Raw genomic sequence first — 21,060 nt, 5'->3', positions numbered from 1 at the left:
ATCCACGTGAATTTGGGGCTTACAAGCACCTGTAAGCAATGCCCAGCTTTTACGTGGGCACTGGAAATCCAGACTCAGGTCCCCGTGCTCTCACAGCGAGCACTCTACTGAGCCACCTTCCTGGTCCCCTCCAATGGCTTTATGCATTTGTGGCTTAATGGTTTCCCGAGTTACTTCCTACCTTAGCGCTCCTTTGTGCAGCGTAAACCTCTAAAGCAGAAACGCCAGCCTCAGAAGCGCCCTTCGGGAAGGGACAACGCTCATGCTACTTCCGGGCCTGCCCACCCAACCCCACAGTCCCTACTCCCCAAGTTTGTAACTGTCACTTTTTTGGGGGGAGGGACAAGGTTTCTCTGTGTAGCCCTTGCTGTCCTGGAACTCACTCTGTAGACCAGGCTGGCCTCAAATTCACAGTGATCCACCCGCCTCTGCCTCCCCGAGTGCTGGGATTATGGGTGTGCGCCATCACGCCCGGCTGTGATTTATTTTTCAGGCATATGGCTTTTCTCATTATTCTGGAATGATTGCATAACGTCCCAACCTTACCCTCTCCCGCTTCCCGGCTGGGTGGCCTCTAGCGGGTGGCTTAACTCCTCAGGTGTTCTGTTCCCTCCTCTGTAAAATAGAGTTAGCGGGAATCTGCTGCCAGGTTTGTGGTGTTGTGAGGATCAAATGAGAGGAACTAGATTAACATCACCTAGCGCACCAGTGTCGTCAGCTGTCCCTAATTATCACGTGTTTCCGGGTAAGTTAAAATGTTGCCATTTGCTCTTTAAGGCTCATCTTGCTCCAACCAGGAGAAATGGTGGACGCTCAAGCCGTAGGGAGACTGATCTGACACAGTCATCAGCTGCCAAGGAGGTCGGTGACCTTGTCGGGAGGGGACCAGCAAAAAGCCATTCTGTCTAAGCAGACTGCCCTCTCCGGTCTTTCTTGCCTGTCTGGCTGGAGGTGGATGGTGGGGATGGTGGTTGTTCTGGGGCACAGAAACAAGCTGTGGTGGGGGCTAGGCGCACACCTTTAATCCCAGCACTTGAGAGGCAGAGGCAGGCGGATCTCTGTGAGTTCGAGGCCAGCCTGGTCTACAAAGAGAGTTCCGGGATAGTGAGGCCTACACAAAGAAACCCTGTCTGCGGCGGGTGGGTGGGGTGGGGTGGGGTGGGGGATGCAGTGCGGGGGGGGGGCGGTTGGTTGATGGCTCTTGGGCTGTTCCTCTGGGAGCCTGGGTCCTCTGTGTTCTTGAAATCTCTGTGGTGTGGAAAGTGGAAATAAAGTTTATGAATGGTTCTTGTCAAGAGCAGAATTCACCCTGGAAACTGTTCTGTTGTTGGTGTGCACGCATCCGTTGTGCAGTGTGAGAAACTCAGGTCAGGGATGGGCTGTGGCCCCTTTAGTAGGTGTTGTTTGCCTACCATGGCCCAAGGCCTGCGTTCACTCCCACCACTGCACAAGCCTGGCATAGTGCACGCCTATGATGCTACAGCTTAGGGGTCAGAATTTCAAGGTCACCCTTGGCTACATAGCCAGTTCGAGTCTGGCTTGAGTTACAGGAAACCCCGTCTCAAAATAAAAGCAAACAAGACAGATAAACTTGGTGCAGCCCTGTGGGTGACCCCAAGACTTCAGAAACCAGAACCTGGGGCTTGGGCCCCAGCTCCGCATTTTGCCCATTAGTGCTAATTACTGAAACCCTCCCCTCCCCCACACTGTGTTTTCGTTGCTAGGGGACCAGACTTCAGGGCTTTGCACATTCTAGGCACATTGTCTACAAGTCAAACCACACCCCTAGCCCTTGTAAAGCCCTGTCTTTTATTTTTAAAGATCTTACTTTTTAATTGTGAGCCTGGCAGGTGGAATGTATGTGTGTGTGTGTGTGGGTGGGTGCCTTCCAGCCTTCCAAGGCCCAGAGGCATCAGAGCGAGCAGAGCTAGGGTTCCAGAACAGTTGTGAGCTGCCTGACACGGCTCCTGGGAACTGAACTCTGGTCCTCCACAGAAGCAGTGTGTACTCCTAACTACTGACCCATCTCTCCAGGCCCCTGAAGCCCCCCTAGAATGAAGTGGCCCCTGCTTTTATCTCAAGGGCAGCCTCAAGTGAGGAGACCTAATCAAGTGGGCGGGTTGTACCGCAAAATGCTGGCACACGTGTTCCTCTTTGAGGCTGACCTGCTGCTGGCGGTGAGGAAGTACACGCAACCAGGATCTTGGTCTTACGTAGTTTATTCATGCAAAATTTCTTCTAGGGGGAAAACCACCAAAATCCCCTCCTCTGCCCCATTCCTTCTCCATCTAAAAACAATTAAAAAAAAAAAACAAATAAGCAGGTATCCTTCGCTTTCAGAGTCAGTGAAAGGATCGTGCTGGCCCCCGGCTTCTGAGGGCTCCTGTGTCCGGGGTGAATGACCCTTCTAGAGCTTCTCTCCTCTTGTGTGGTGTGACAAGTATTTGAATGAGGTAACTCATCTGTCATTTGGAAACCAGTGAAGTGTGGTCTGTTTTTCAGCTAAGTGAGGCACATCTAGCAACGGCCATTGTGTAAGACACTCAAGGTTTCAGGCATCTGGGGGTTTTCTTGGAGAGAATGGCTGGAAACAGCTTCAGGTGAGTGTTCAAGGCAAGAGCCTTTGAGGCAAACAGAGGAAAGCTAGCAGTTTGGCTCAGTGGTATAGAGCGTTTGCTTAGCATGCCTGAGACCCGAGACTTGATCCTCAGCTTTGAAAGAGTGAAAAAGAAAGAACTAGAGCTGGTGGGATAGCACAATGGGTAGGGACGCTTGCTGACAAGCCTGGCAGCCTAGGTTGTTCCCTAGGAATACATGGTAGAAAGAGAAAATGCTTTCCTGAAAGCTGTCCTCCGACTCCACCTGTTCTGTATAGACAGACGTGCTCATAAATAGATGTAATTATAGAAAGAATCTGACAGGTAGGCTGGGCACATTGGCATACACCTGCAGTCCTAGCACTCAATTGGCTGAGGCAGGAGGATTGTGAGCTCGATGCTAACCTAGGCTACTTAGCCGGAAGCAGGTGTTTCGTGTACCTCGATATTTAACATGTATCTATACGTGACGTGTACTTAAGCCAGCAAGCTTTCATCTGAAACAGGGACTGGCACAGTTGCTGGTTTGTCCCGATGGCCGGAAATAACTGAAGCCTGTAGCAGGCCGTGCGCCCATGAAAAGCTCTACCTTTCTGCCATTTGAAGTCTGAATCTCAGAGGCCCGCACTGTGGGAGGGAATGGCTTTCGAATGACAGATGTCCGTGCCACAAATTACGGCCGAAGCTTGCATGGTGTGGCGTGAACTCAGCTTTTGACAACTGTGATGAAAGCACCTAAGGTGAGCCACCAAGCCCTTGCTGCTCGCTCTGTAGCTGCAGCTCATGGGCAGGCGACTTCAAAAATAGCCACCGGGATCCCTGCGACCTAGGTTTATGGGGAAGTGGCTGGGATGTGGCTGAGTGGCTGGCAGTGACCTTGACCTCGTTGCACTGTTCTTCTCCAACTTTCCCATCCACTCTTCTGGCTGGAGGAGTCATAGCCCCAGTCAGCAACAGCCCACCCCAACCGTGACCTTGCTTTGAAGCTTCGAGCCCTATTTTAAAACTGACCTTAATTTTATGTTCTCTTCCACGATACGTGCGTGTTTATTTTACTCCAAGGCATACATCTCCCTACTTTTGAGTCACAGTGCTGCTGCGGAGAGATGTTTGTTTTCTTTGTAACTTCCTCTCCTCCCAGCAGCGACTCGACCCTTAGTGTGAAAAACACGAGGAGTGTGAAAAAGTCATACGAACACGAGGCAGAATTTGGACAAGAAATATATTGGTTTTTTTCCCCCTTTTCGTGTGTACGTCTGTGTGCACATGTATATACATGAGTTCTCATGGATGGGGATGGTGTGTGTGTGTGTGTGTGTGTGTGTGTGTGTGTGTGTGTGTGTGTGTGTGTGCGTGCGTGCGTGTGAGAGCGCCTCTGGAGACCTGAGGTTCATATTGGGAGTCTTCTTCAATTGATCTCCTCCTTATTCATTGAAGCAAGTTGTCTCAGTTGGGCCCAGAGTTTGCCCATTGGGCAGTCTAGCTAGCCAGTTTTTTCTGAGGGTCCCCTGTAGTTGCCTTTGGCCACTGAAATGACAAGGTAGCCTGCAGTGCCGACCCCTCCTGGGCTCTAGGAATCCAAACTCTGGTTTTTGAACTTGTGAGGCAAACACTTTTACCTGCTGAGCCATCTCCTCAGCCCAAGAAATGCTTTTTTTTTTTTTTTTAGATTTACTTATTTTTATTTATGTGTGTGTTTGCATGGGTTTGTCTGCCCCATGCATAGGCTGGATGCTGGAGGCGGCCAGAGGGCATAGTAGCCCCTGAACTGGAATTGCAGGTCGTTGTCAGCCGCCTAATGTACCAGATGATGAGATCGGCCACTGTAGCCCCACAGCCCGGCTTAGTCAGTGGGAAAGAGAGACAGACAGTAACTGAACTATGCAGGTTCTGGGGACAGAAATGGCACCGAGGAAGGCAGGAGGCGCAGAATCCTTGCCAGACAGAGACAGGCAGAGACGATAAATGACAGAACTGGCGAATGCAGGAGGTCTGTGCGTTCCCAAGACTTTTCTTGCTTGGGCCCAGTGGGTGTAGAGTTGTTGTAGCTAAGGGGTCTCCGGAGACTATGAGGAAGACAGATGGAGGAAGAAGGGACTGAGTATGGAGAGCTAGCCTCAGCGCTTACTCTGAGAGGGAGAAGATCTGCCAAGGAACTGAGACCCTTGAGAGGTTTGCAAGGTTCCCCCCCTTTCCCCCGCCCCCACTCAGGGGTGGGAATGGGGTTGAGACAAGGTCTCTCTCAGTAGCCTCAGCTGGCCTGGAACTTTCCATGTAGGTCAGTTTAGCATCAAACTCATAACCACCAAGCCTGGATTGAGAATTTGCTGTTGGCTCAGTTTATTAACAATTAAACTTTATTATACAACCCAACTAGCATATACAAGAAGGAAAAAAAGGTTAAAGGGACAGAAGATTAAAACCTCCTGGAATCCGTTCGGCAGGACGGGTCCTTAGGTGTCTCAGTCCCACGAGCTGGTCCGGTCCTTTCCTCTCTCTCCGCGCCTTCTTCTTCTTCTCTCTACCTCTTGTTTTTCCTATCTCCCCCACCTTCCCAGTCATATGCAAAGGGCGGTCCCTTCTCCCTTCGAGGGTCAATTAGGAAAACAATAGCCACGGTGGGGTTTCTAGGTAGGCTTCCTGAATTCCAAGCCCAGGAAGGCTCCAAACAGTCTCTCACAAGGTATTCATGGTGTGCCTCAAGGGTAAAGCCCGCCAAGACTGCTTCCACCTGAGACAAAGCTTAATCTTTCCTATACCTCACCCTTCTCTCTAAAAAATTAAGAACTATATACACATATATACATATATACATACATACATACTCATCAGGAATCAAGAACATAACAAAGTCCTTTTATACTTGTTAACCTAAGGGAAAGTATACCACTATCCTACCAAAGAGAGTCCTTTTCTTTCATGAGAAATTGTAATTATTAATCTACTAAAGCTTCTAGTAACACTGTGGCTATCTAGTCTTCAATCCCATCAGAGACCCAAGAAGGAAAATCTATCTAATAAAGGAAGTGCTGGCAGGCAACTTCCAAGTTGCAGGGTACAGAGAGAGCAGACTGCCTGGATAGTCACCGAATTCTCTCCTTCATTGGGGCAATCAGTCTTCAGCCTTTCGGCCCAAAACATCCAACGAACTGCTTTTTGAAGCAGGAAATCCGACGGTCTGGTCCATCTATTCTCTTTAAAGCTGGACAGTCATCTTTCCAGCATCATTGTTGATCGTTGCAGACAGTCAGCCTGTCATCAGCCGTAGAGATAAGAGCAGTAGCAGAGCAGTTTTTCCGTCTAGTGACCATTCTGTCACCAGCATCTCTTGAAGCCCCCATCTTCAATGATGCAAATGGAGAGGCGGCCAAGAGCGGATGTCTCGCTCTGTCAGGAAAGCCCTCATCATTAAATGCCATATTCTGTGGATCTCTGAAGAGTTTGAAGAGCAAATCTATCTATTCTTACAGTTATCAATCTATTCCTTTGCAGACATAGACAAGCTATTAAACAAACCTGCTCTATAACAAAGTGAGTATCTAATAGGATTTCTACGTAACTAAATACCAACTTTTATCCCCGATGATTCCAAACAGTTTTTTATAAGACATTAGTGGTACATGAATAATACATCAAATAAACATTGAACAAAAAGAACGTAAATTTCTGACATACAATATACAATATTTTGTCAACATATAACATACAATACATAAGGCAAAAATGAATGGAGTATACAATTTAAGTTCATATCAATGTGAAGCAAAAGTTGAAGTCTTAAATTTCCATCAATCAAAAGTCTTAAATTTCCATCAATCTACAATACCAATGTAGAAATTTTTAAGTTAGTAGATTCAATAATCTACCTTTTATTCTACAATCCTGCCCGGCTAGCTCAGTCGGTAGAGCATGAGACTCTTAATCTCAGGGTCGTGGGTTCGGGCCCCACGTTGGGCGCCAGATGTTGGCTCAGTTTATTAACAATTAAACTTTATTATACAACCCAACTAGCATATACAAGAAGGAAAAAAAGGTTAAAGGGACAGAAGATTAAAACCTCCTGGAATCCGTTCGGCAGGACGGGTCCTTAGGTGTCTCAGTCCCACGAGCTGGTCCGGTCCTTTCCTCTCTCTCCGCGCCTTCTTCTTCTTCTCTCTACCTCTTGTTTTTCCTATCTCCCCCACCTTCCCAGTCATACACAAAGGGCGGTCCCTTCTCCCTTCGAGGGTCAATTAGGAAAACAATAGCCACGGTGGGGTTTCTAGGTAGGCTTCCTGAATTCCAAGCCCAGGAAGGCTCCAAACAGTCTCTCACAAGGTATTCATGGTGTGCCTCAAGGGTAAAGCCCGCCAAGACTGCTTCCACCTGAGACAAAGCTTAATCTTTCCTATAATTTGCAGATTTATTTATTTGCCTTTTGATTTTTTTTTTTTTTTAAGATAGGGTTTCTCTGTGTAGCCTTGGCTGTCCTGGACTAACTTTGTAGAACAGCCTGGCCTCGAACTCACAGAGATCCGCCTGCCTTTGCCTCCCGAGTGCTGGGATTAAAGGTGTGCGCCACCACGGCCCAGCTAAGAATTTGCAGTTTTAAAAAATACTAAATATGGCATGAAAGATGGCTCAACCATTAAAGGCTAGGCGCACAACCAAAAATACTAAATACTGCAACGATACGGGCATTGGAGTGGCTGCATCTACTAAGAGTTATAGACAGAGGTCTTCTATATTGCATATTTAGATGCTATATATATGTGCATATATGTATATAATATTTATACATATGTAGTATAAATTTGTACATGTATAGTGTATATTTTTATACAGATCCTAATTCAAGTTACTTATAAAAACTTGGAAAGTACAAATAAGAAAAAAAAATGAAAATAAAGATACACATAGGCTTGATTCCTCAGGTGGGGACTACATAGATGTGGCTCTGTCACACAGGGACCGCCCATGAGATGACCCAGGAAATACCTCTGCACCAGCTGAACACTCTGTCTCCCCTTCTGCCTTTAAACCTGGGTGGCTGATCCATCTGTTTACAGTCAGGGAGCTGAGGATGTGGACGATATGGCCTTGAACCTGTTTCCACAAATGTACCTCCTTCTGTTAGGTGCCCCGCCCCTCTCCAGCTGGATTTTATTTGCATTTCTACTGCGCTGCTCTCCTTGAGTGGTCTGTAAAGCTGTCTTGAGGGGAGGATACCGTCTTACGATATATATAATGGGCATAAATCATGCTTTAAAACCAGCATCTTGGACCTTGCTGAAGCTTTGGTGGTTGGGTTTTATTTTGTTTGATTATTTATTGGGTTTTGGATTTATTTATTTTGTGTGCACGCATGTATACTTGAGTGTGTGTATGCATGTGCACCATGTGTGTGCAGGAGGTGCCCACAGAGGCCTGAAGAGGGCATGAGATCTCCGGAAACTAGAGTTACAGCAGTTGTGAGCCATCATGTGAGTGGAAGGAGGGGGAGGAGAAGCGAGAGAGAGAAAAGACAAAGACAAAGGCGTATTTAGATTATGCTACTAGGCTGAGGACCCGGCTTTTAACACGGACCACCAGGCTAGGGACCGGACTTTTAACACGGACCACCAGGCTAGGGACCCGGCTTTTAACACGGGCCTGATGCATGGCACAGTCTCTCTGGTATCTGGCATTTAACACAAGGTACTTACTGCTGTTACTGCATGACTCAGGCCAGTCACCTGCTCTCTGGGGACTGCTCTGTGGCCGTTTCGCTTAATAATGTTGCCAGGTTTGTTTGTTTTTTTTTTTTAAATCGTCTTCTCACTTGGTCCTCAGCAGTTGCCACAGCACATCTATAAGGTGACCCTAGAAAACTGAGTCCAGAAACTCACCCCTGTCCTGGTGCCTTTAGCGAGGGACTCAACACACCCAGTTTAGCCCGTTGTTCTAACCTTTCCTGCGGTAAGTATACACGGCAGGCCCTTTCCACAAACGGAGCACTTGTTTCCATTCATAGATGACACAGTTCCAGCCTCTGCTTGGGAACCCGAGACTCCCCTGGGAATGTTTATAGAGACTGCCAGTGTGTGCTGTCTGTCAGACTGACTCTTGCTTCTTAGCCCAAGGTCAGCCCTGTCCTAGGCCAGGCAATGAGCAGCGGAGAGCTCAGCAGGTGTCATCAAAGCCGGTCTATTCCAGAGTTCCATTCCTGGAAACCCTAGTGCTTTTTTAAAATTTTTATTTACTTATTTATTTATTTATTTTGGTAAACTTGTGAAAGGGCGAACAGCACAGCACAAGCATCATTTCCTCGGCCCACCCACCCCCTTAGTCACTGAGAGTGCCTCCCTGCGAGAGCCTCAATTAAGACAGAGCTTAGGGAATTGACCCCAGAGGAGATGGAAGTTTCAGGTCCTGATTAACCTGCTTTTTGTTTTTGTTTTTGTTTTTTAAACTACAGTTGAGTGGCTTTTTTGAGTTAACCAGAGGGTGAGAATTCAGAGATGAATGAGAGCATGTGATGATGGCGGGAGAGCGAAGACTCTTGTAATTAAGCTTCCCATAAAAGTCCGTGAGAGAACAGACCAGCACAGGGGGCAGCATGCACCTCTGGAGCTGCTGTAGCGCCATTGCTGGTGGAAGTTAGAAACTAGCCTGGAGAATACAGCAGACACCCTGTTTCTAACCAACACAAAACAGTATACCAAGGGGACAAAGCTACAGTGAGATTATGTAAATAAATATGAGATCTTGTCTCTTTTTTGGGGGGGCTGTACTGGCTGGTTTTGTGTCACCCTGACACAAGCTAGCAGAGAGGAAGGAGCCTCAGTTGAGAAAAATCCAGCTATGAGATCCGGCTTTAAGGCGTTTGTCTTATTCAGTGATCAGTGTGGGAGGGCCCAGCCCGTTGTGAGTGGTACCATTCCAGGGCTGGTGGTCCTGAGTTCTATAAGAAAGCAGGCTGAGCAAGCCAGGGGGCGCAAGCCAATAAGCAGCACCCTTCTATGTGTTCCTCAGCAACTCCTGCCCTGTTGAGTTCCTGTCCTGGCTTCTTCCGATGATGGACAGCAATGTGGAAGTGTAAAGCCAAGTAAACCCTTTCCTCCCTGACTTGCTTTTTGGTCATGGTGGTTCATTGACGCAATAGAAACCCTAAGGCAAGTTGGTACCAGTCCTGTGACAATTTTGTTGTTTTGGGAGGACTGTGGAAGGAGTTTGGAACTTTGGGCTAGGAAAGTCACTGAGTGCTGAGAGCTCCGTGGGATGTTCTGTAGGGGCTTGGAAGATATGAATGTTGAGGGCAGCGCAGACGATGGAGGCCTGGCTTGTGACGTTTCAGAGGGAAGTGGATACTCTGTGAGGTTATTTGTGTGAAGACTGTGGTTCTGGTCAGCCGGAGCTAGAGTTAGCGTGATTAACAAGGGACCAGAACTTCTAAAGAGAAACCTTCGCTTTGCTGGGACAATTGATGTCTGTCAACTGGAGCTGAGAAATTAATGGTGATTGAGAAGAGGCCAGCAACACTGAGGTGAAATCTTCCGGACAGCGTTTCCTCAGGTCAGTACACTAAGTTGTGTTCCAGAGGCGGCCAAGGTTGTACCTTAGGCTGGCAGCCAAGCTAGGCAGTGTACGCGTCACCCAGGAGGTACTGGTTTTGAAGGCATTGAAGCTGTCATGGAGAGCAGCTAGGGCTTGGTACTGTGAGAGGCCAGGGGAGGCCATTGGTGAAGGCGCAGCCTCGTGGTGGCAGTTGAAGACTCAGGATTGAAGGGGTCATGCAGAGAAGCTGAGGCTTTGGCACCATGAGGCGAGCTCAGGACAGGCTATTGGTGAAAGTGCAGCCCAGTTGCAGCAAGGGACCCCAGCAGTTTTGGAGATGCCACTACCATAAGATGGCCACCAAGCAGCGGTGGAGTGGAGCCAGCTGGAGCCTAGAAGACACGCTGTGTGTGCTGCAGAGGGCGGAGCTGGAGAAGTGACCCCCCCCCCCTTGGGGGAATCCAGGGGCTCGTGAGTGGATCCCTGCTTTGCTTATGACTGCGGCCTGAGTTTTCCCTTTTGAAGTAAGAAAGTACTTTACTGGAGCCCACCGTTGAAAGATTTTGGGTTTTAAGAGATTAGAGAGAGGTGTGTGTATGCGTGCATGCGTTTTTTCAAGACGGGGTTTCTCTGTATAGAGTTGGCTGTTCTGGAAGTTACTCTGTAGACCACACTGGCCACAAACTCACAGAAATCTGCTGGCCTCTGCTGCACTAAAGGCATGGACCACCACCATCTGTCTAAGATTGGATAGTTTATTTTTTTTTTTTGGTTTTTCAAGACAGGGTTTCTCTGTGTATCCTTGGCTGTCCTGGACTCTTTTTGTAAATCAGGCTGGCCTCAAACTCACAGTGATCCACCTACCTCCTCCTCCCGAGTGCTGGGATTACAGATGTGTGCCACCATGCCCGGCTAAGATTGGGTATTTTAAAGGGATTGAAAAGTTTAATGTGTTTGAATTTATAAAGACTGTGGGACTTTTAAAGTTATTATTATTATTTTTTTTAACATGAGATCTTGGGGATGAATAAGAAAGGGAGGGTTGTGGCTTAATAGTAATGTGTTTGAGTGTCAAGCTGACAAGGGGTCAGGTGTACTGGCTAGTTTTGTTTTACTTGACACAAGCTGGAGTCACCAGAGAGGATGGAGCCTCAGTTGAGGAAATTTCTCCCCTGAGATCCAGCTGTGAGGCATTTTCTCAATTGGTGATCAGTGGGGGGAGGGCCCGCCCATTGTGAGCGGTACCATCCCTGGGCTGGTGGTCCTGGGTTCTATAAGGGAGCAGGCTGAGCAAGCCATGGGGAGCAAGCCAGTAAGCAGCACCCCCTCCTCAGCCTCTGCATGGGCTCCTGCCTCCAGGTTCCCACCCTGTTGAGCTCCTGTCCTGGCTTGTGTCAGTGATGGACTGTGATGTGGAAGTGCCAGTCAAATTAACCCTTTCCTCCCCGACTTGCTTTTTGGTCATGGTGGTTCATTGTGGCAATAGAAACCCTACCTAATTCTTCATTGCCTTCCTATTTTCCAATTAGAACTTAAAAATACCCATTTAACACATTTTATTGTAAGTGATATCTGATTCCCACCCTCCACCCCGAATTTAGCCTCCGTTACACTTTCACTCTGTTGCTGTGACAAACACCGTGAACAAAAAACCCTTAGGGAAAGACTGGGTTTATTTCATTTTTACAGGTTATAGCCCGTGGTGGTTTGAATAAGAACAGCCCCGTATTGTCTCATCCATTTCAGTGCTTGGTTACAGGGAGTAGCAGCACTGTGAAGTCTGTTAGTCAGCGGTCTCTGTTCACTTAAATTCTGAAGAAGCAGGCGCTAATTCAGTGGTTCTCAACTCGTGGGTCACAACCCTTCGGGTGATCGAATGACCTCTTTCAGAGGGGTTGCCTAAGACCATTGGAAACCAAAAACTTACACTACCATTCATGACAAAAGCAAAATTCTGCACATGCCTTTAATCCCAGCACTCAGGAGGCGGAGGCAGGCAGATCTCTGTGAGTTCGAGGCCAGCCTGGTCTACAAAGCGAGTCCAGGACAGCCAAGGCGACACAGAGAGACCCTGTCTCGAAAAACAAAAACAAACAAACAAACAAAAAGCAAAATTGCAGTTCTAAAGTATCAACAAAAATTAATTTTATGGTTGGGGTTCACCATAACATGAGGAACTGTATTGGGAAGGTTGAGAACCACCGCTCTAAAACCTGTGAAAGGACCGGACTTGCTAGCAAGGCGAGAGCAAGCGCTTCCTCCTTCCATGCCCCTTGTATAGGCTCCCAGCAGAAGGTGTAGCCCAGATTAAAGGGTGTCCTCCTATTCCTAACTCAGTGATCCAGATTAGAATCGCATTTTTCTGCTTCAATTAAACAAAAAATTCCTCCCGGGCGTGGGTGGCACACGCTTTTAATCCCAGCACTTGGGAGGCAGAGGCAGGAGGATGGCTGTGATTTCGAGGCCAGCTTGGTCTACAGAGAGTTCCAGGACAGCCAGAACTATTACACAGAGAAACCCTGTCTGGCGTGTGGGGGGGGGGGAGGGGGCATCCTCACAAGTGTGCCTTCCATGTTTGAGTTTTAGTTCCAGATGTAGTCAAATTGACAGCCAAGAATGGCTGCGGGAAGACCAGGCAGGCGCTAAGGCAAGAACCGTGGGAAATGCTGCCTGCTGCTTCCTTCTCTGATTTGTTTACTCACAGACTCATATTTAGCTACTTTCCTGACGCAGCCCAGGACCATTTGCCCAGGGGATTAGTGCTACCTGTAGTGGGCTGGGCGACCCAGACGACTCACCAGACACGCGTGTACTCCCTTCTCAGGCGACCCTAGGCTGTGTCATGCTGACAAAGCTGAAGAGAATAGCCTTCTAGTCCTGTCTTCTCTGACCACACCTAGGAGTGCTGGTGCCCTTCCGGGTAGGAAGAAGCAAGCCCAAAGCGGGATTCCTGCAGGGAAGGCAGTTGGGATGTGGGCAGGCAGCTGAAAGAGGTGGGACTCCATCACAGTGTGGTGACCTGGAGGTGTCAGGACAGAGAGGGGGGAGGAGTAATGGATGAAGCAAATTAACTTCTTGAGGGAAACGGGGCTCCCGTGAGTGGGAGCTGTTGGTTTCCTGTTCCCAGGTTAGGATGCAGAGAGTTGCCTCCTCATGGCCGTGACAAACAGAGGTGGAAATCTAATTTCTCTGTTTACACTTGAGTTTTGACAGTAGTGAAACTCCGTGTGTGTGTGTGTGTGTGTGTGTGTGTGTGTGTGTGTATCATGTGTGTGTGGTGGGTGCATGTGGAAGTCAGAGGTCAACAATGGGTACCTTCCCAATCTTCTAAATTTTACAGGTATGCACCTCAGCCTGGCTTCTTTCCAAACACTTTTTAAAACTTTATTGTATTATTATTGTTGGGAGTGGCGCATGAGCCACCGTGTGTGTGTGTGTGTGTGTGTGTGTGTGTGTGTGTGTGTGTGGAGGTCAGGGGCCCACTTTGTGGAGTTGGCTTTCTCTCTCCACCTTTATAAAGGGGTCCAGGACAGAGTCACGTTGTCAGGCTTGTAAGGCACATTTACCCATTGACCCAGCTCTCCGGACATTTCCATTAAAAAAAAAAAAAAAAGATTTCTATCTTTCCTGTATTTGTCAGAACAGTTCTTAGCATATTTTTGTGATTCAGACCTGTTAACTTTTTGTGGGTTTTGCCATTTCAAAGAAATCCTGTATTTTCCCCTGGACTCTAAGACAAATCAGTACCTTACCGCTCAGTTTGCACTCCAAGCCAGTCATAAGATCTCGTTGTTAGTGGGCATCTTGTCTTTGAGTTTGGCTTTCACTTAGACCTATGCTATGGGGGGAGGGGTGCTTGGGGAAGGGGTAACACTATGCAAGGCCTTGGCTCCTGTGGGGGATGGGGGCTCCCACACATGGAGAAGAAGGTAGAAAGAGCCTTGGAGTTTTTCTCTTTTGGGAAAATCTCTTTGGTGCCTGACCTGTGAGAGGCATCTCTCTTTGGTACCCTGGTGGCTGTCTGAATTCCTCTCTTCCCTCTTTACTTGGTCAAGATAGAGCCACCTTTCTTAGGCTCTATGGGGTCTGAGTGGCTAGGAGACCCAGGTTCACACCTTGGGGGAACTTAGGTGGGCTCAAAATCTCTAGGTTCTCCACAGAGGCTGGCTCTGCTCCCAGACTTGCTTGCAGGCTCTGAGGGAAGGGGGCTCTGGGGCATCCCTGGTTCCAATGACCCAGAGGTTAGCTTGTGAGCAACACAGCTGGGTGCTTGAGGCCTTGCAGCAGTGTATGTCTTCTCTGTTTATGTTAATAGTGCCTGGAGGGATATCTTGGGTTTGTTTGTTTGTTTGTTTGTTTGTTTGTTTTTTGAGACAGGGTCTCACTCTATAGCCCTGGTTGTCCTGGAACTCTCTCTCTCTGTAGACAAGGCCGGCCTTGAACTTGTAGAGATCCTATAAAGCTCCACCTGCCTTTACCTCCCATCCTGAGTGCTGGGATTAAAAGCCTGGCACCACCACGGCCAGCCTGCCATGTCTTTTTAAAGACTAGACATGGTACTGAAGATGTATGGGGCATCTAGAAAGCACTGGGAATGAATCGCATCCTTATCTGCCTGATTCCTTCTAGGGTGCTCCAGCACCAAGGCCCCAGACAGGGCTGCTGGGGGCCGTGGGAAGCTCCTGGCCTAGGCTTTGTGAGTCTTGGCTGGGGACCTCCCACATCCTGGCCATCCCTGAAGCCCGGTCCTCCCATGCTGGGCTCCGCGATTCCTGGGAACTTCTGGCTCAGAGGACCAGTGATGATGAGACTGGCCTTTTCTGGGGCAGTTGTGGGCCTGCAGCCCCTTTCTTCCTCTGCCTCCTCTTTCCATAAAGCATTAAGTCTAAGAACATTGTAAGAGCACAGGGCAGAGCAGGAGGTCCATGGGTCCAGTGCAAAACCAAACTGGTTCCATGCTAGTTCTGCCAGCAGAACCTGTGCGAACTGGGCCTGTAGTCCCAGCTGCTGAGGAAGCTGAGGATTTCGGGGTCTTACTGGGCACCTTAGTGAGACTGACTCAAGACTTGGGAGGTAACAGCAAGCAGATTTCTGTGAGTTCCAAGCCAGCCAGGGCTACACAGTGAGACCTTGTTTCAAATATGTATATGTGTGTGTGTGTGTATATACATATATGTATATGTGTATGTATATATGTATATATATTTTAAAATGGTTGGAGCTATAAGTCAATGATAGAGCGCTTACTCAACACACTCAAGGCTTTAAGTACAACCCCCACCCCCACCCCAGTAGTAAAGCAAAGGGAAACAGAAAGACTGTGAGGATGGTGGATATAAGGGTTTCCTCATTCACGGCCCCAGGGAGAGCAATCGCTCCTGCTAAGTAGGTTGGACCTCAGCCTTGTAGAGCAGCTGTAGGGAGCTTAGATGTGTGGGTGAAAGTCTTGGCTCCCTTGTTTCTGAGTCCATGTGAACTCCAGTGGGCAGACCACCTGCTAGGGAAAACCAGCATGCTGGGGCTGTGCCCAAGTCAAGACTCAGGGGCTACTTGGGGCAGCAACTCCAGGTCTGACACTAGCCTGAATGTCCCGCCCTTCCTGGTGATGCCTTGGGAACCTAGTTAGTGTTTGGTTGGTTTGTTCAATTTGACACAACTCAGAGTTATCTGGGAAAAGGGACCTCAATTGCGGAAACACCTCCCACATATTGTCTGTAGGCAAGTCTGGGGAGGATATTTTCTTAATTAATGATTGATTGGGCCCAGCTTACTAGGAGTGGTGGTCCTGAGTGCTACTCAGCGAGCAGGCTGGGCAAGGCATGGGGTGTAAGCCAGTAAGAAACATTTCTCTGTGAGTTCTTGCCTTGGTTTCCCTTAAGGGACTGTGACCAGGAATATGTAAACCAAACAAACCCTTTCCTCCCCAAGTTGTGTTTTGTCATACTTTTTTATTACCACAGCAATAGAAAGCAAACTAAGACAGAAAGAGGCTGAGGGAAATGCCTAGATCTCACTTTATAAATAGTACCTTCTATCCCCTGATTTTTAGGAGACCCAGGCTGAGCCGAGCAGTGGTGAGTGGTCCCAGCACTCAGGAAGGTAAAGGCAGCTGGTCTAAAGAGTGAGTTCAGGATAGCCAGGGCTAAGCAGAGAATTCCTGGAAGGAGGGAGGGAAAGAGAAAGAGGCGCGGGTGGGGGGGGGGTGCGGGGCTGCCTACGCATCCTGAATCACTCTCCTGGATGCGGAGATGAGGAGAACCCCGCCTTAGTCCCTGGCCTCGCGGGCAGAGCAACCAAGGGGTGTCCACCTTCTACAGCCTCGCTGCTATTCCTCCTGTGGTGCCGGGACAGAGCTGAGATACTAACACTAGTGGACTGTATAGTGGTGCAGCGGGCTCTGGCCCCGCCCCATCCCTAGGATGCTCCGCCTCTGACCGCGCCCCGCCTCGCCCTACCGGGCCGCCCTCTACAGACCGTTGTTCAGCCCCGCCCCAGCCGCGCCCCTCCGCCGATGCCCAGCTGCCCAGCTCACTCGCTCACTCACCGCCACCTTGTGTGCGGGAGCCTGTCCTCAGGCCCTGCGGGTTGCACACGGCATCCTAGAGGCTGGCGCCCTCTGGTTACTCCGGACCCTCCCGCCGTGTCCCCAGGGCAACTGTCTCCAGGGAGACGGAGCCCGCCGACACCCGGTACGAAACCCACCTGTGCGGGAGTCTGTAGGGTTCCTCTGTCTTCCCCAGACTGGCCAGATGCTCTGCCCCGCCTAGTACTGGGCTTTGTCGGCCTGGGTTTGGGTGGGCTGGGCGGGAGGTCATCAGGGGTCCAGGGTGGAGGGTCTTAGGAGAGGCAGAAGCATCCAGAGGCGACAGCACCTCACTGGAGTGGCCGACCCTACATAGGGTCAAGCCTGCCTGGGATTCCCTGGTGTGTGTGTGTAGTGGGGGGAAGTGCTGATATGCGTCTTTTTGTGACTATGAGGATGAAATCCAGGGTGTGTCTCCTGCTGCCCTTGATGGGATGAGCCGGACCCTCATTGGGCTCCTGAGGAGGATGCGCTTCCTTAGGACGAGCTGTTTACTTCTTCGGAGCCAAAGCAGTTCCGTGCACGCACGCTCCCCCTTCCCCCGCCTCCCCCTGTCCCCAATTCCCTACCCAGCAGTCACACTGCGCGCTCTGTCCCTCCCTAGCTTTGCCCTTGAACCAAGAGGGGCTAACCGAAGTCATGCCCAGGCCGGCCCGGAGGTCCTGTCCATCTTCTAGCGTAGGACTGACTCCTTCCTGTCCAATCCCTGGTGCATTTTTGCCTGGCTCTTTATCACCCACCCTGAATTCCTTAGGATGCAATCTTCTGAGCTCCACCGTGCCTTCTGCTTTGTCTTTCCCTTTTTCAAAGCTCTTTCTTTCCGCACTTAATTCTGGCTTCCCTGGGTCTGCCCTACTACTATTTGTCTTCCTGCTCAGTATTGTTGTTTTCACTGGTCAGCCTGTGAGTTATTTCTTCTTTTAGTCTTTGGCCCAAGCCTCAGGGAACTCTGCTGAGAGTTTCTTAGAAAGCCCTAGTGGTCCTCCCTGGATGCTAAACCTCAGGGTGTAAACCCACCTGCCCAGGCTCCTGCCCCAGGGTGGGTAAGCATCCTTTCAGGGTCTGGGCTGGCAGGCTAAAGGACTTCAGCTTGGACCCTGGGAAATGTTTATCTATAGTACACACTGTTCACAGTGGACTCCAGTGATTAGTGGGTTGTTTTGTGTCTCTTCACTCTGCCTAAAGGAAATCAGCCCCAAGTCGCCCCACAGTACAGGTGCCCAGGACCAGGGTGTCTCTCATTTCTCTTAGGGAGCAGGTTATTTCTAGGTGTGCCCAAGGCGGAGAGGAGACACCCCTCTTCTCACAGCTGTCCTTTTTATCTCTAGCCCAACAGGGATGAATTTAGACTTGGCTTTAAAAAGAGATCTACGTGGGGAATCAAGGTCTAAAGTTTTTATTGTTTTTGTTTTTTGTTTTCCTGCCATCAGATGGAATTCAAACTTAGGCATGGCTCGAGTCAATTAACTTTGCTTTCATAAAATCAACCAACGCCTCTGAAAGACCGTCTGAGCCATCTGTGTGCCCACCCCTGCTTTGGGTCTGGGAGTGCTCTTGCGGTTGCTACCAAAGGGATCTGGGGTGGCATTGACAGGGGCAGTAAGAAAGGCTGACCCTGGGCTGGAGAGATGGCTCAGAGGTTAAAAGCACTGACTGCTCTTCAAAAGGTAAAGAGTTCAATTCCCAGCACAACCACATGTTGGCTCATAACCATCTATAATGAGATTTGTATACATAATAAATAAATAAATCTAAAAAAAAAAAAAAAAGAAAGAAAGAAAGAAAGAAAGGCTGACCCAACAAAGGCTGGATTGGTTTGCAAGAAGAGACACCGAGATGAAATGATGTCTCCCTTCAGTGCTGGGGGCTTTTTACATATTAGGCAAGCATTCCCACTGAGCAGTGCTCCCTGCCCTGAGATATATCCTGTATGAGCAGCTACTGGTTTCTGAAATCCTGTGTTTAAAATGTTCTTTCCGCCTTTTATTCTTTTCAGACATATAAGGAGCTGAGAGCCACGCAGAAGTGGGATGAAGTTCGCTGATGGCAAAGCACCTTTAATCCCCCAGGCAGACGGGCCTCGGCTCATGGTCTTCCTTGGCCCATCCAAAGCAGGTAGGTTGGGGGAAGGGAGTGATGTGTAGAGGAAGAGAGTCATATTGTATTACAGATAAGAAACTTGAGGCAAATCTGCCTCTCTGACTTCTCCATCGGACTAGCATTCTCAAAGGAAGAGGAAGGGGGCTGGGGTGCAGCTGAGTGGTGGCAGAGTAGGGACTTCTGTGTCTACAGAGACTTGAGACATTCGTATGATTAAGGCAGGATGCTCTTTTGAGTTTCTGGGCCATTGTCTTGGAAGAACGGCGTCATCCTTTGATTGCTGGGTTTCCAGTTTATGGAACCATTTGGGAAGGATTAGGAGGTGTGGCTTGTTGGAGGAATGTGTTCCTGGGCCCAGGGGCTGATGTTCCAAAAGACTCAGGCATTCCTTTGTGTGTCTTCTATCGCACAAGCCTTTAATCCCAGCACTCGGGAGGCAGAGGCAGGAGGATCGCTGTGAGTTGTGAGTTCGAGGCCAGCCTGGTCTACAAAGCGAGTCCAGGACAGCCAAAGCCACACAGAGAAACCTGGTCTCAAAAATGCAAGCAACAGACAAACAAACCAAAAAATAAAAAAAATAAAAAATAAATAAAATAAAAATAAAACAAGCAAAAAGATGTATGCCCTCAGCTCTTCCAGCACCGTGTTTGCCTGCCTGCTGCCAGGCTCCCCACCATCATGGTCAAACTCCTAACCCTCTAAAATTGTGAGCCCCCAAGTAAACTCCCTCTTCTATACTTTCCTTTGGTTAGGGTGTCTTGCCACAGCAATAGAAAAGTAGCTAAGGCATCACCCATGCAGGTAGTGGGTAGCTGGGTGTCCTGGGCTCTGAGATGGGGAGTCTGGAATTCTCTTGCAGTCTTGTGGGTATGTGATTATTCTGTGTGTGTGAAGGACATTCTGCCTGAGCAGCTGTTGTCATTTGCGGCAGATCAGGGCAGGGCCAGTGTCATCTGGGAAGCTTCCCCCAGTCTCTATTCATCCCTAGGTCTTTCTTTGGTGCCTGCTAAAACGTCTTTGTTGGTTGTGGATCTCGTTTAAAATAAATATTTTTTAAAAGATATATCTTTATTTAATTTTAATTTATGTGCATTGGTGTGAGGGTATCTTGAAGCTACAGACAGTTGTGAGCTGCCATGTGGGTGCTGGGAATTGAACCCGGGACCTTTGGAAGAGCAGACAGTGCTCTTACCCACTGAGCCAAGTTTCCAACCCCCAAAATAAAAGTCTTAAGCAAAATTTTAACCTTGGAAGTAGGTAAAAACAGAGCCACCATGGTAAAAAAAAAAGTTAGTTTCCAAGATACTTTGAATTTTTTACACTTACTATTATTGTGTGTGTTTGGGGGACACTTATGCCATGATGGTGTGCATACAGAGGTCAGAGGCCAACTTTTTGGAGTTGTTTTTTCATCTCATCTTTATGTGGGTTGAGAGTCGTGAACTCTGGTCACCAGCTTTGCACAGCAAACACTTTTAGTCATCTCTACAGCTCAGAAAATACCCTCTACTGATAATTTCAGCTTTTTTGTTTGTTTGTTTGTTCATTTTTGTTTTTGGAGACAGGGTTTCTCTATGTTATCTTGGCTGTCCTGAACTCACTTTGTAGACCAGGCTGGCCTCAAACTAAAAGTGATCTGCCTGCCTCTGCCTCCCGAGTGCTGAGATTAAAGTCATGTACCACCAGTCCCGGCTTCGGCCTTTATTCTTAAAGAATTAGGATTTTTAAAAAGATTTGTTTTAATTTTATGTGTATGAGTATTTGCCTGCATGTATGTATGTGCACCATGTGTTTGCAGTGCTCATGGAGGCCAGAAGAGGGCGTTGGATTCCCTGAAACTGGAGTTCTACATCTTCCGGCTACTATATAGCCATTACAATATGAACTCACAGCATGTGTGGACGCACGCACTGGGTCTGCACAAAAATAAGCCTGACCAGCCAAGTACGGTGTGGTGTACTTGGGGAGGCAGAGGCAGGCGGATCTCTGTGAGTTCAAAGCCAGCCTGGTCTACAAAGCAAGCCTAGGACAGCCAAGGCTACACAGAGAAACCCTGTCTCAAAAAACCAAGAACGAGCCTGTCCGTAGTCAGGCGTGGTTAGAAGAGAGGCTGGGCCTCTCCCTGTCACAGCTGGGCTACTTGCTCCTGGTGGATCCAGGGAGAGGCCACCCGGCTCCAATGAGTAGTATTGTCCTGGTTATATTAAATGGATCAGAAAACAAAACTAAGGTCAGGGAAAAGGGCTGGCACACGCCTTTAATCCC

General features: G+C 48.7%; 1 protein-coding gene across 4 annotated transcripts in view; it reads left to right on the top strand.

Moving 5' to 3' along the window:
- The first annotated feature begins 755 nt into the window (after positions 1-755).
- PIK3CD (phosphatidylinositol-4,5-bisphosphate 3-kinase catalytic subunit delta) overlaps positions 756-21,060 on the top strand; it is a 43,941-nt gene continuing 23,636 nt past the window's right edge. For all 4 annotated transcript variants that reach the window (XM_084786710.1, XM_084786708.1, XM_084786709.1 and 1 more), the window contains exons 1-2: positions 756-861; positions 18,692-18,810. The gene's annotated coding sequence lies outside the window, so the exon portion shown is untranslated. The remainder of the gene's footprint in view (positions 862-18,691; positions 18,811-21,060) is intronic.

This window comes from Acomys minous (genome assembly GCF_964271855.1).
Source record: "Acomys minous genome assembly, chromosome: 6".
In the NCBI taxonomy this organism is placed as follows: domain Eukaryota; kingdom Metazoa; phylum Chordata; class Mammalia; order Rodentia; family Muridae; genus Acomys; species Acomys minous.
This window is presented reverse-complemented; position numbering and strand designations above follow the sequence as displayed.